This window comes from Arachis stenosperma, chromosome 5, assembly GCF_014773155.1.
Source record: "Arachis stenosperma cultivar V10309 chromosome 5, arast.V10309.gnm1.PFL2, whole genome shotgun sequence".
Lineage (NCBI taxonomy): Eukaryota > Viridiplantae > Streptophyta > Magnoliopsida > Fabales > Fabaceae > Arachis > Arachis stenosperma.
In genome coordinates this window covers 89008490-89020780 of record NC_080381.1, presented here as the reverse complement: position 1 = coordinate 89020780, position 12291 = coordinate 89008490, and the positions used below count along the sequence as shown (strand labels likewise).

At 37.7% G+C, this 12291-nt stretch overlaps 2 non-coding genes across 2 annotated transcripts; one reads left to right on the top strand and one right to left on the bottom strand.

The window, feature by feature from the left end:
* Nucleotides 1-4111: 4111 nt before the first annotated feature.
* LOC130983762 (small nucleolar RNA R71) lies at nt 4112-4215 on the top strand. Its single transcript, XR_009087739.1, has one exon. It is a non-coding gene; the product is annotated as a small nucleolar RNA R71 (small nucleolar RNA).
* Nucleotides 4216-9970: 5755 nt separating this feature from the next.
* On the bottom strand, nt 9971-10078 carry LOC130984303 (small nucleolar RNA R71). Its single transcript, XR_009088246.1, has one exon. It is a non-coding gene; the product is annotated as a small nucleolar RNA R71 (small nucleolar RNA).
* Between the last annotated feature and the right edge of the window lie 2213 nt (nt 10079-12291).

Below are 12291 nucleotides of genomic sequence, written 5' to 3'. Positions count from 1 at the left end.
ATTAGGATGGAAATTATACCTATAGGTATCCGGAGGTTGTTGCCAATAGGAGTGATCAATTCCTTGAGGCTCCTCCCATCTTTGATGGTTCCATCCTTGGTACATGTTGCCAATTAAGTCCACATTTCCTACAACACAATTAGAGCCAAACTCATAGCCAAAGTGAGAATTCATTATGGAGAAACAAAATAAAACTAACAAAATCTACTAAACAGGCAAAAGACAAACTATTTACACTATTCACATATGTACAATAAACAATAACATAACACCATTGCAAATTTCCCCGGCAACGGCGCCATTTTGACGATTGGGATTTTTTGACGGTTTAGAAATTCACTAATAAAATCTCGTTGTAAAGTATAGTTTCTAAACCAAACAATAATCCTTTCGTACAAAAAGTTGTTTGTCACTAGTACAAACCCCTAAAATTTATAAACCGAAGTATTGGACCTCGGGTCGTTCTCCCTAGGAATTACAATAAAGTGTCTTGTTATTGGTTGTGAGTTATTTTGGGGGTTTTAGATGAGAAACATGAATGGTAAATGGCAAGAAAACTCTATTAACAAAATGGTCTTGGCAAGATTTGGTTGTCAAGGGTCTTCATCATTATCGCTAGCCACAAGTATGGTAGTTGCAAGGATTAATCCCACTTAGTCATCCTTAAATCAACTAACAAAGGAAAGTTAAGGGAGTCATATCAATCCTTGTCCATAAGTCCTAGCTTTCCACTAATTGGATTAATGAAGGCTAGAGTTAATGGCTATCAACTAGCAATCAATTGGACAATAGTGACTCAAGAAATCCTAAGTTACCTTCTCAAGCCAAGAACATAAAATCCTACTCTAACATCCTCTCAAGCATTTCATCAAACACTTGGAAGGCATAAAAGGAAAACATAGTAAATCAACAACAAGAATGAAATCTAACAACAATTATTGAAAGAAATTAACAACAACAATCAAAAGAAACACTTTTATTATGAATTACCATTATTGAATTGGAAGAGAGTAAAGAGGAACAATACTAGATCTATAACAAAATACAAGAACAACATAAAAGAGATTATAACAAAAGAATAGAAGAAGAATCAATGCAACTACAAGGAATTGAGAAGATAGAGGTAGAGGAAGATGAATCTAAATCTAAATCCAAGAACTAACCCTAATCCTAATCCTAATTCTAGAGAGAAGTGAGAGCTTCTCTCTCTAGAAAAACTAGTGCTAAAACTAAAACTAAAACTAATAGTCATTAACCTCCCTCTCCCTCTTCATTCCTTGGCTCTTATATGCATTTTGGCGCCAAAGTTGGTTGCTGAAAACCTTCCAAAATCGCCAGGCACGTGTTACATAAATGAAGTCATGTGCCATCATTGGCGCGTGCGCGCATGGTACGCGTGCGCGTCATTGGCCTATTTCGCAATGTGCGCGTGAGCGCCTAGTGCGCATACGCGTACATGGCCTGGATCAGCTCTTTTGGCTTTTAGTGCTTCTCTCCACTTGTATGCTTCCTTCCTTGCTTCCTTTGATCCATGTCTAGCCTATTTTAATCCTGGAATTACTAGCAAACACATCAAGGCATCTTATGGAATCAAAGAGAATTTTAGAATTCATCAAAATAAGGTTTAAAAGCATGTTTTTACACTTAGGCATAAATACGGGAGAGATAACAAAACCATGCTAATTTATAGGCTAAATGTGACAAAAGGTTATCAAAATACTCTAAATTCAATACAAGACGAACCCTCAAATTGGGGTTTGTCAGTGATTGGTGAAGGGTTTTTGGGAAGTGTGATATGGGGAAGAGTAAAACTAGGATTAGGAGGTAAGGTGGGAATATGTTAGGTGGGGATCTTGTGGGGTCCACAGATCCTGAGGTGATCCTATGGGGTCCATAGATCCTGAGGTGTCAAGGAATTCCATCCCTGCAACAAATAGGCATGTAAAATGCCTTTGCACACCATTCTGGCATTTAAACGCCGAGTGGTGCACGTTCTGGGCGTTCAACGCCCATGTAAAGCATGTTTCTGGCGTTGAACGCCAGTTTCAAGCTTGTTACTGGCGTTCAGCGCCAGCTTTTCTTCTAGGCACATTCCTGGCATTCAGCGCCAGAAGATTGCTTGTTTCTGGCATTCAGCGCCAGTTTCATGCTCTGTTCTGGCGTTGAACGCCAGCCAGATGCTCCTTACTGGCGTTGAACGCCAGCCTGTGCTTCCTCCAGGGTGTGATTTTTCTTCTGCTGTTTTTGATTCTGTTTTTAATTTTTATATTTTTTTCGTGACTCCACATGATCATGTACCTAATAAAACACAAAATAACAATAGAATAAAATAAAATAAAAATTAGATAAATAAAATTGGGTTGCCTCCCAACAAACGCTTCTTTAATGTCAATAGCTTGACAGTGGGCTCTCATGGAGCCACAAGGTGATCAGGTCAATGTTGTATAGTCCCAACACCAAACTTAGAGTTTGGATATGGGGTCTTAACACCAAACTTAGAGTTTGGTTGTGGCCTCCCAACACCAAACTTAGAGTTTGACACTGGGGGCTCTTCTTGACTCTGAACTGAGAGAAGCTCTTCATACTTGCTCTCTTTTGTCACAGAGGGATGGCCATGTGCCTTAAACACAAGGTAGTCCCCATTCAATTGAAGGACTAATTCACCTCGGTTGACATCTATCACAGCTCCTGCTGTGGCTAGAAAAAGTCTTCCAAGGATGATGCAATCATCCTCTTCCTTCCTAGTGTCTAAGATTATAAAATCAGCAGGGATGTAAAGGCCTTCATCCTATACTAACACGTCCTCTACTATTCCATAAACTTGTCTCAATGACTTGTCTGCCAATTGTAATGAGAACAAGGCAGGTTGTACCTCAATGATCCCCAGCTTCTCTATTACAGAGAGTGGCATAAGATTTATCCCTGACCCCAGATCACATAGAGCTTTTTCAAAGGTCATGGTGCCTATGGTACAAGGTATTAAGAACTTGCCAGGATCTTGTCTCTTTTGAGGTAAAATTTTCTGAATCCAAGTGTCTAGTTCACCAATGAGCAAGGGAGGTTCACTTTCCCAAGTCTCATTGCCAAACAACTTGGCATTCAGCTTCATGATAGCTCCTGAATATTGAGCAACTTTCTCTCCAGTCACATCTTCATCCTCTTCAGAGGAAGAATAGTCTTCAGAGCTCATGAATGGCAGAAGAAGATTTAATGGAATCTCTATGGTCTCTACATGAGCCTCAGATTCCCTTGGATCCTTAATAGGAAACTCCTTCTTGCTTGAAGGACGTCCCAGGAGGTCTCCTCACTAGGATTTTCGTCCTCCTCCTCCCTTGTGCATTCGGCCATATTGATTACATCAATGTTCTTGCACTCTCCTTTTGGATTCTCTTCTGTATTGCTTGGGAGAATACTGGGAGGAGTTTCAATGACTTTCTTACTCAGCTGGCCCACTTGTGCCTCCAGATTTCTAATGGAGGATCTTGTTTCACTCATGAAACTGAAAGTGGCCTTTGACAGATCAAAGACTAGATTGGCTAAATTAGAGGTGTTTTGTTCAGAATTCTCTGTCTGTTGCTGAGAAGATGATGGGAAAGGCTTGCTATTGCTTAGCCTATTGCGTCCACCATTGTTAAAGCCTTGTTGAGGCTTTTGTTGATCCTTCCATGAGAAATTTGGATGATTTCTCCATGATGAGTTATAGGTGTTTCCATAAGGTTCACCCATGTAATTAACCTCTGCCTTGGCAGGGTTCTCAGGATCATAAGCTTCTTCAGAAGCTGCCTCTTTAGTACTGGTGGATGCATGTTGCCATCCATTCAGATTTTGAGAGATCATGTTGACCTGTTGAGTCAACACTTTGTTCTGAGCCAATATGGCATTCAGAGCATCAATTTCAAAAACTCCTTTCTTCTGAGGTATCCCATTATTCACGGAATTCCTCTCAGAAGTGTACATGAATTGGTTGTTTGCAACCATGTCAATGAGTTCTTGAGCCTCTTCAGGCGTTTTCTTTAGGTGAATAGATCCACCTGCAGAATGGTCTAATGACATTTTCGAAAATTCAGAGAGACCATAATAGAATATATCTAATATGGTCCATTCTGAAAACATGTCAGATGGACATCTTTTGGTCAGCTGCTTGTATCTTTCCCATGCTTCATAGAGGGATTCACCATCTTTTTGTTTGAATGTTTGAACATCCACTCTCAGCTTGCTTAGCTTTTGAAGAGGAAAGAATTTATCCAAGAAGGCTGTGACCTGCTTATCCCAGGAGTCCAGGCTATCCTTAGGTTGTGAATCCAACCATATTCTAGCTCTGTCTCTTACAGCAAAAGGGAAAAGCATGAGTCTGTAAACTCCAGGATCAACTCCATTCGTCTTTACAGTCTCACAGATCTGCAAGAACTCAGTTAAAAACTGATAAGGATCTTCAGATGGAAGTCCATAAAACTTGCAGTTTTATTGCATTAAAGCAACTAGTTGAGGCTTAAGCTCAAAATTATTGGCTCCAATGGCAGGAATGGAGATGCTTCTTCCATCAAATTTGGACGTTGGCTTTGTGAAGTCACCAAGCATTCTCCTTGCATTATTATTATTTTCGGCTGCCATGTCCTTCTCTTGTTCGAAAATTTCTGAAAGGTTGTTTCTGGATTGTTGTAATTTAGTTTCTCTTAGTTTTCTTTTCAGAGTCCTTTCAGGTTCAGGATCAATTTCAACAAGAGTGTCTTTTTCCCTGTTCCTGCTCATATGAAAGAGAAGAAAACAAGAAAAGAAAGAGGAATCCTCTATGTCACAGTATAGAGATTCCTTTATGTTAGTAGAAAAAGAAAGGGGAGAAGAATGTAGAAGAGTGGGTTCGGATATTTAGATGGAGAGAGGTGAAGAGAAGTGTTAGTAATTAAATAATTAAATAGAATAAGAAAAGAGAGGGGAAATTTCGAAAATAATTTTGAAAAAGGGATTAGCAATTTTCGAAAATTAGAGATAAGATGTAATTGAAATTAAAATTTAAAACAATTAATTAATTAAAAAGAATTTTTTGAAAAAGGGATGAGATATTTTCGAAAATTAGAGAGGAAAAAGTAGTTAGGTGGTTTTGAAAAAGATAAGAAACAAACAAAAAGTTAATTAGTTGGTTGAAAAAGATATTAAAATCAAATTTGAAAAGATAAGAAGATAAGATAAGATAAGATATTTTTGAAATCAAATTTTGAAAAAGATAAGATAAAAAGATAATATTTTTAAAAAAAAGATATTTTGAAAAAGATTTAATTTTAAAATTAAAATTAATTACTTAACTAACAAGAAACTAAAAGATAGGATTCTAGATTTTAAAGATTGAACTTTTCTTAACAAGCAAGTAACAAACTTCAAATTTTTGAATCAATCACATTAATTGTTAGCTAATTTTCGAAAATTTGATATAAAGATAAGAAAAAGATTTTGAAAATATTTTGAAAAAAAAGAATTTTGAAATTTTCGAGAAATAGGAAAAATTGGAAAAGATATGATTTTTGAAAAAGATTTTGAAAAGATAAGATTTTTAAATTTTTGAAAATTTGACTTGACTTGTAAGAAACAACTTTTTTAAAAATTTTTGACCAAGTCAACCCAAAATTTCGAAAATTTGGAGGGAAATAAGGAAAAGATATTTTTTTGATTTTTGAATTTTTAATTATGAGAAAGAAAAACAACAAAAATACTCAATGCATGAAATTTTTAGATCAAAACAATGAATGCTTGCAAGAATGCTATGAATGTCAAGATGAACACCAAGAACACTTTGAAGATCATGATGAACATCAAGAACATAATTTTAAAAAATTTTTTTGATGCAAAGAAGACATGCAAGACACCAAACTTAGAAATCTTTAATGCATGGTCTCTAACAAACGAAAAATGCATATGAAAAACAACAAACAACACAAAATAAGAAATCATCAAGATCAAACAAGAGGACTTATCAAGAACAACTTGAAGATCATGAAGAACACTATGAATGCATGGAATTTTCGAAAAATGCAAGAAAAATTTTTAAAGCATGCAATTGACACCAAACTTAAAAAATTGACTCAAGACTCAAACAAGAACACAAAATATTTTTGATTTTTATGATTTTATGATTTTTTTGGATTTTTTATTAATTTTTTTTTTGAAAATATTTTTGGAAAAACGAAAAAAGAAAAGAAAAATTTTGAAAAAGATTTTTGAAAAGAAAATTACCTAATCTGAGCAACAAGATGAACCGTCAGTTGTCCATACTCGAACAATCCCCGGCAACGGCGCCAAAAACTTGGTGGACGAAATTGTGATCACATCAATGTAGTATTCTTTTGTTGTTGTATGGAATCATTATTATGGCACTTATGTGTGGACACAACTCCGTTCAACTTAACCAGCAAGTGTACTGGGTCATCCAAGTAATACCTTACGTGAGTAAGGGTCGATCCCACAGAGATTGTTGGTATGAAGCAAGCTATGGTCACCTTGTAAATCTCAGTTAGGCAGATTAAATGGTTATGAGTTTCGAAAATTAATAATAAATAAAAAATAAAAAGGGATAGAAATACTTATGTAAATCAATAGTGGGAATTTCAGATAGGCGTGTGGAGATGCTGGAATCCTTTCGAATCTCTACTTTCTTATTGCTTTCATCCAATCCATCTTACTCCTTTCCATGGCAAGCTGTATGTAGGGCATCACCATCATCAATGGCTACTTTTAATCCTCTCGGGAAAATGGTCCTATGCGCTGTCACTGCACGGCTAATCGTCTGGAGGCATCACCCTTGACAATGGCTACATCCCATCCTCTCAGTGAAAATGGTCCAAATGCTCTGTCACAGCACGGCTAATCAGCTGTTGGTTCTCGATCATGTTGGAATAGGATCCATTGATCCTTTTGCGTTTGTCATCATGCCCAGCAATCGCGAGTTTGAAGCCCGTCACAGTCATTCAATACCGGAATCCTACTCGGAATACCACAGACAAGGTTAGACTTTCCGGATTCCAGGGATCCTACTCGGAATACCACAGACAAGGTTAGACTTTCTGGATCCCCATGAATGCCGCCATCTATCTAGCTTATACCACGAAGATTCTGTTGGGGAATCTAAGAGATATGCACCCAGCCTAGAGTAAAACGGAAGTGGTTGTCAATCACGCGCGTTCATAGGTGAGAATGATGATGAGTGTCACGGATCATCACATTCATCAAAGTGTTATGCAACGTATATCTTGGAATAAGAATAAAAGAGAATTGAATAGAAAGTAATAGTAATTGTATTGAAACTTGAGGTACAGCAGAGCTCCACACCCTTAATCTATGGTGTGCAGAAACTCCACCGTTGAAAATACATAAGTGACAGGTTCAGGCATGGCCGAATGGCCAGCCCCCATGGTCTAGGGACTATGCGCCCCCAGATGTTCCTTAGATCTAAAAGTGATCAAAAGATGTCTAATACAATAGTTAAATGTCCTATATATACTAGACTAGCTACTAGGGTTTACATGAGTAAGTAATTGATGCATAAATCCACTTCCGGGGCCCACTTGGTGTATGCTTGGGCTGAGCTTGATCTATCCACGAGCTGAGGCTTTTCTTGGAGTTGAACTCCAAGTTATAACGTGTTTTGGGCGTTCAACTCCGGATCATGACGTGTTTCTGGCGTTTAACTCCAGACAGCAGCATGTACTTGGCGTTCAACGCCAATTTACGTTGTCAATTTCCGAATAAAGTATGGACTATTATATATTGCTGGAAAGCTCTAGATTTCTACTTTCCAACGCCGTTAAGAGCACGCCATTTGGAGTTCTGTAGCTCCAGAAAATCTATTTTGAGTGCAGGGAGATCAGATTCCAACAGCATCAGCAGTCCTTTTGTCAGCCTTTTTCAGAGTTTTGCTCAAGTCCCTCAATTTCAGCCAGAAATTACCTGAAATTATAGAAAAACACACAAACTCATAGTAAAGTCCAGAAATGTGAATTTAACATAAAAACTAATGAAAACATCCCTAAAAGTAGCTTGAACTTACTAAAAACTACCTAAAAATAATGCCAAAAAGCGTATAAATTATCCGCTCATCACTAGCCATGTCTAATTTCTTTAGACTGAAGCTTTAGACTAACATTGCATGATTCCTGGAATTCTCATTAAGAATTTTGATATCTTTATTTTCTTTTCCACTTAATTTTCGAAAAAAATCCAAAAAAATTACAAAATCATAAAAACCAAAAATATTGTATGTTTCTTGTTGAGTCTAGTGTCTCATGTTAAGTTTGGTGTCAATTGCATGTTTTTGTTCTTCTTGTATTCATTCATGTGTCTTAAGTGATCTTCAAGATGTTCTTGATGATTTTCTTGTTCTGATCTTTAAATTCTCTTGTCTTGAGTATTTTTGTTGTTTGTCATATGCATTCTCATTTTGTTAGTGTCAATAGTATACAAACTTCTAAGTTTGGTGTCTTGCATGCATTGTTTATTTGATTTTAGTTGCATTTTGATTATTCCTCATTAATAAAAATCCAAAAATAATTTTTAATTTGTGTCTTTTCAAGTCAATAATACAGAGAATTGAAGATTCAGAACATTCAGCAGAGGAATTACACAGAAAAAGCTGGGCGTTCAAAACGCCCAGTGAGGAAGGAAAACTGGCATTTAAACGCCAGCCAGGGTGCCTGGCTGGGCGTTTAACGCCCTAAAGGGTAGCAATTTGGGCGTTAAACGCCAGAATGGATACCATTCTGGGCGTTTAACGCCAGGATGGCACAAGAGGGAAGATTTTGTCTTTAATGCAAATTTTTTTCAAGTTTTCAAAATTTTTCAAAATCAAATCTTTTTCAAATCATATCTTTTCAATTATATATTTTTAAAATCAATTTCTTTCCATTTTCAAAATACTTGATAACAATTAATGATTTGATTCAACATTTCAATTATATTGCCTTTTCTGTTGAGAAAGGTTTAATGTTTGAATCATAACTTTTCTTGTTAGCCAAGTCATTAATTTTCAAAATCAAATCTTTTTAAATTGTTTTTCAAACTATATCTTTTCAATCATATCTTCTTAATCACATCTTTTTCAAAATAGTTTTCAATCATATCTTTTTGATTTCTAATTTTAAAATCTTTTTCAAAAAATCACTTAATTTCTTTTCCACTCTTAGTTTTCGAAAATCAATTAGTATTTTTCAAAATGTTTTTCAAAATCTTTTTAATTTATTTTCGAAAATTTCTTCCCCTCTTCTCACATCCTTCTATTTATGGACTAACACTACTCCTCAATGCACAATTCGAACTCTATCTTTCCTTGATAAGTTCGAATTTTCTATCTCTTCCTTCTATTTTTCTTTTCCTCTGACACTTCAAGGAGTCTCTATACTGTGACATAGAGGATTCCATATTTTCTTGTTCTCTTCTCTTTCATATGAGTAGGAGCAAAGACAAAAGCATTCTTGTTGAGGCTTACCCTGAACCTGAAAGGACCTTGAAGCGAAAGATAAGAGAAGCTAAGGCACAACTCTCTGCAGAGGACCTAACAGAAATCTTCAAAGAAGAAGAACCCATGGCAGCCGAAAACAACAACAATGCCAACAATGCAAGGAAGGTGCTGGGTGACTTTACTGCACCTACTCCCGACTTCTATGGGAGAAGCATCTCTATCCCTGCCATTGGAGCAAACAACTTTGAGCTTAAGCCTTAATTAGTTTCTCTAATGCAACAGAATTGCAAGTTCCATGGACTTCCATTGGAAGATCCTCATCAGTTTTTAGCTGAGTTCTTACAAATCTGTGACACTGTCAAGACCAATGAGGTTGACCTTGAAGTCTACAGACTTATGCTATTCCCTTTTGCTGTAAGAGACAGAGCTAGGATATGGTTGGATTCACAACCTAAAGAAAGCCTGAACTCTTGGGAAAAGCTAGTCAATGCCTTCTTGGCAAAGTTCTTTCCACCTCAAAAATTGAGTAAGCTTAGAGTGGAAGTCCAAACCTTCAGACAGAAGGAAGGTGAATCCCTCTATGAAGCTTGGGAAAGATACAAACAATTGATCAGAAAGTGTTCTTCTGATATGCTTTCTGAATGGAGCATCATAGGTATCTTCTATGATGGTCTGTCTGAACTGTCCAATATGTCATTGGATAGTTCTGCTGGAGGATCTCTTCATCTGAAGAAGATACCTGCAGAAGCTTAAGAACTCATTGAAATGGTTGCAATTAACCAATTCATGTACACTTCTGAAAGGAATCCTGTGAACAATGGGACAAATCAGAAGAAGGGAGTTCTTGAGATTGATGCTCTGAATGCCATATTGGCTCAAAACAAAATATTGACTCAACAAGTCAATATGATTTCTCAAAGTCTATCTGGAATGCAAGCTGTACCAGGCAGTACTAAGGACGCTTCATCTGAAGAAGAAGCTTATGATCCTGAGAACCCTTCAATGGAAGAGGTGAATTACATGGAAGAACCCTATGGAAATACCTATAATTCTTCATGGAAAAATCATCCAAATCTCTCATGGAAGGATCAACAGAGACCTCAACAAGGTTTCAACAACAATAATGGTGGAAGAAACAGGTTTAGCAATGGCAAGCCTTTTCCATCATCTTCTTAGCAACAGACAGAGAATTTTAAACAGAACCACTCTAACTTAGCAACCATGGTCTCTGATCTAATCAAAACCACCCAAAGTTTCATGACTGAAACAAGGTCCTCCATTAAAAACTTGGAGGCACAAGTGGGACAGCTGAGCAAGAAAATTACTAAACTCCCTCCTAGTACTCTTCCAAGCAATACAGAAGAGAATCCAAAAGGAGAATGCAAGGCCATTAACATGACCCACATGGCCGAATTTGGAGAGAAGGAAGAGGCAGTGAACGCCACTGAGGAAGACCTCAATGGACGTCCACTGGACTCCAATGAGTTCCCTAATGAGGAACCATGGGAATCAGAGGCTCACACTGAGACCATAGAGATTCCATTTGATTTACTTCTGCCATTCATGAGCTTTGATGAGTATGTCACTGAAGAGCAAGTTGCAAAATACCTTGGAGCAATCATGAAGCTAAATGACAGGTTATTTGGTAATGAGACTTGGGAGAACGAACCTCCTTTGCTCACCAAAGAACTGGATGACTTGTCTAGGCAGAAATTACCTCAAAAGAGACAAGATCCTGGGAAGTTTTCAATACCTTGTACCATAGGCACCATGACCTTTAAGAAGGTTCTGTGTGACTTAGGGTCAAGTGTAAACTCATGCCTCTCTCTGTAATGGAGAAGCTAGGGATCTTTAAGGTACAAGCTGCAAGAATCTCAATAGAGATGGCAGACAACTCAAGAAAACAAGCTTATGGACTTGTAGAGGATGTTCTGGTAAAGATTGAAGACCATTACATCCCTACTGATTTCATAGTCCTAGAGACTGGGAAGTGCATGGATGAATCCATCATCCTTGGTAGACCCTTCCTAGCCACAACAAAGGCTGTGATTGATGTAGACAGAGGAGAATTGATCATTCAAGTGAATGAAGAATCCTTTGTGTTTAAGGCTCAAGGATATCCCTCTATCACCATGGAGAGGAAGCATGAAGAGATTCTCTCAAAACAGAGTCAAACAGAGCCCCCACAGTCAAACTCTAAGTTTGGTGTTAGGAGGCCACAACCAACTTCTAAGTTTGGTGTTGAACCCCCACATTTAAACTCTAAGTTTGGTGTTGGGAGGTTCTAACATTGCTCTGAGTATCTGTGAGGCTCCATGAGAGCCCTCTGTCAAGCTACTGACATTAAAGAAGCGCTTGTTGGGAGGCAACCCAATGTTATATTTATCTATTTTCTTTTGTTATTTTATGTTTTCTGTAGGTTGATGATCATGGGAAGTCACAAAATCAATTGAAAAAGCAAAAACAGAATAAAAAATAGAATGAAAAATAGCACACCCTGGAGGAAGATCTTGCTGGCGTTTAAACGCCAGTAAGGGCAGCAAATGGGCATTTAACGCCCAGTCTGGCACCATTCTGGGCGTTTAACGCCAGAAAGGGGCACCAGACTGGCGTTAAACGCCAAAAAAGGGCAAGAAGCTGGCATTAAACGCCAGAAATGGGCACCAGCCCGGCGTTTAACGCCAGAATTGGCATAAAGATCATTTTTGCTCGCCACTTGGTGCAGGGATGAATTTTCCTTGACACCTCAGGATCTGTGGACCCCACAGGATCCCCACCTACCCCACCACCCTCTCTCTTCTTCTTCACCCATTCACCAATCACCTCAACCACTCTTCCCCAAAAACCCC